The following is a 3,084-nucleotide window of genomic DNA, read 5'->3' as shown; positions in this document are numbered from 1 at the left end:
ATAAAATAAAATAAAATAAAATAAAAATCAATCCACTCATTGGGACACCTTCAAACTACACACATTCCCGTGTAGCAACGTATCCCCCTCACACACTCAGAGAAAGCCAAGAGCCATGGCAGCAGCATTGACTGCTGGATAGATACGTTACCAGGCTGGGGGTGGGTTTAGGCATTGTCTTCCGTGCTCTGTGGACCTTGACTTCAGCGTTAGCAGCGGTGGCTTTTTTAGCATCCATGTCCTTACTGCCCTCCCCGAGCTTGGTTGGCATCGTGGTTTGCATCTGAGAAAAGGAGCCCATAGTTCTCCCTTTGCTTGCTCCTCCTGGAAGGGTTTTTGCAGCATGGCCGGTGAGAGAAGCAAAGGTGCTGGTAGTCCTTAGAGGTTGCTCCTGTGCCATCTGCTTGGTTAGAATATATCCATTGCTCCCCGTTATAGCAGTCTGTGTGAAGTCATTAGCTTTCATATGGTTTTGCTTCCCAGTCTCACCATCTCGTTCAGAAATGCCATTTTCTGCTATCCTATTCAGTTTAGTAGTAGAGTCCTGCTGGCTCACTTTCGTATTGTCCTGAGTGTTTTTAGCTGGGTTTGGGTGGCTACCAGCTTCGCTGTGCTCACAGGAACCGTTGGTTTCACCATCTGCTGCCATTTTTGGTTCCCCCGCTTGCTTTTCTGTAGCACTTTCATCTGCAGCCATGGCATTAAATCCTGGAGAAAAGAAGGAGGAGAAGGAGGAGGAGAGGAGAAAGAAAAGGGTCACAAGTGGTATCAAAACTCCACAAAGAGAAGGTACAGCTACTTAGAGTGGCTAATGAAGAGCAAACCTCTCCCCTAGAAAACTGCTTGAGATATATATATATCTATATATACACACACACACACACACACATATATATATCTATATATACACACACACATATATATCTATATATCCACACACACACACATATATATATATATATATATATATCTCCATTTAGGTTGCTCACACACCTACCTGACCTACCTGGATCTTCAGATGGTGAAAATTGGGGTGTGTGGCTGAGTTGAAAGCAGTGCACTCATTCTCACTTGCCTCAGCTGCAGATGTGGCCATTTATTCCCAACTATGGATTTCTCAAGGTAAATATTCTCTTCAGCTTTTCCAATAACTACATTTATTGGACCATATGTCAACACCTCACAAGTCAAACAAAACGCTGGCCAATCTTGTGTGCAGATCTTTGGCAAAGCCCTTCATAATGCCACACTGACACCAGAAAAGCTTGCTGGTAGGGCTGTACAGGTGAGTTTTTATGGCACAGACACAGCTCAGCAGCCAAATGTCCACATCAGGGCTCTGCCACTACACTGAACATCACAGGGAGTAACACCCTGGCAATCACAGCTCTCCTGGTGATGTTGTCCAGTGGAGATTGGCTCTTTCACTGGGATGAAACAGCACAGGAGTAGGACTCACGGTGTCATTTCAGAGGCAATAACCAGAGTAAACACAGGGTTGAAGCATGTTAAGTGTAATTCTAGACTAAATTAATTACAAGATTCAAAAGCAGCAAGATTTTTGCAAACTGACTACAAAGCTCACAGACAGATAAAACAGGAGTGTTATAAATATGATGTTATATGTAAAACATATATTTATATGTATAGATAAAACAGGAGTGTTATAAATATAATATAAATACGATATACCTTCTTATATGATAAACCATATAAGAAGGTTGGGGTTTTTTTTCCTCCCTTGCAAACATATGCATGTTCCCTCATCAATAAATTTGTCCCATCAGAGATTTCAAGCTTGAGCAGAAAAAAAAAAACCAAGTATGAACACCATGTACTTGCAGATAGGTTTCCAACATGACAAACCAGCAGCTCTCCAGGCAACAAGGAGTGATAACAATTCACTGGCACGTTCAGTAAAACGATTAAATCAACCTACTGTGAGGGATTCCTTGTGCTGTTTTCCTTCCAGAGGCCAGGCAGTTATGAAAAGCATCATGAGAAGTACCAGTGAAAGCTGTGCCCAAGTGGGCTTTTAAAGTAGGTAGGACTGATTCACAACCAGCTTGAATCAAAGCAATTTTTGCCTACGCTATTCAGAAGGGCCCAGAATCAAACTGGAGGACAACTTTGCAAGCCAGACCAGCACACTGGGCATCAGCATCTCACTTCATGCTGCTCTCAAAGCCCAAACACTGAAGGAAAACAATATTCTGAACATCTCTGCTGACCTGGCAAAAACCTAAAAAGCATGAAGACAAACCAAGATCCTGCTTCCCAAGATGTCAAGTCCAACACACTTGGGCTAAAGGTCCAAAGCTGAGCTCTGCAGGGTTTTGCTGTGTGCCCCTGAGCACTCCCAGCTCAGTGCCAACACCAGCAGGGCTGGATGAGTCCAGAGGAGCAGCACTGCACAGCTCACTGGAACAGCTCTTCCCAAAAAGCACCAAATTCCCTTTCCAGCTGGCAGCAATTGGGGAAAAATCCAATCCACCCCCCAACTATTTAAGGGCAATTTCACCCCTTTCTTTCCACCCCCTTTTTAATGCATTGAGTTCAGTTCATCTCCTCACCATTGGGTTGATGTAAAACATCTATTTTGATACCAATTCCTGCACAAACAGCATTTGCAGATCTAGTCTCTACACCCAATGTGTTCTAGTACCTGCGACAACTAGACTGCTGCCCAGAATTCCCTTTTTTTTGGTGCTCATCTGGGATTTAAAGACAAATATTTCCTGCATTAAACTGAAAGTCCTCTTAGAATTGGTCAATACACTCACACCATCCAATCCAACCTCCAGCTTGAAGGTCATGCTGAATTCAAACCAGGATGGTCAGGGCTCTGCCCAGGCAGGTCTCAAAGACCTGCTGCAGTGCTCGACCTGCTCCAGTCCTAGACCTAATCATAAATTACAAGAGGGACAGTCCTAGTCCTGCCCCATGTTTCCAGTTGAACACCAGAGATGTTGGGCACTAAGCATCTTACTGGAAAGTATCTTCAAAACCTGATGACAAGTGGTAACTCATCCCTGGGGTTTAACTCTGGCCACTTTCCCTCATGATACACCTGCACTGAGCGGT

At 44.0% G+C, this 3,084-nt stretch overlaps 1 pseudogene across 1 annotated transcript in view; it reads right to left on the bottom strand.

Annotated features, from left to right (window-relative positions):
- Positions 1–151: 151 nt before the first annotated feature.
- The window catches only part of LOC104532277 (histone-lysine N-methyltransferase EHMT1 pseudogene), a 13,261-nt pseudogene continuing 10,328 nt past the window's right edge, over positions 152–3,084 (bottom strand). Inside the window, exon 2 of the transcript XR_728089.1 lies at positions 152–708. The product of XR_728089.1 is annotated as a histone-lysine N-methyltransferase EHMT1 pseudogene (transcript). The remainder of the gene's footprint in view (positions 709–3,084) is intronic.

This window comes from Antrostomus carolinensis, unplaced genomic scaffold, assembly GCF_000700745.2.
Source record: "Antrostomus carolinensis isolate BGI_N321 unplaced genomic scaffold, ASM70074v2 scaffold20541, whole genome shotgun sequence".
Classification (NCBI taxonomy): Eukaryota; Metazoa; Chordata; class Aves; order Caprimulgiformes; family Caprimulgidae; genus Antrostomus; species Antrostomus carolinensis.
This window is presented reverse-complemented; position numbering and strand designations above follow the sequence as displayed.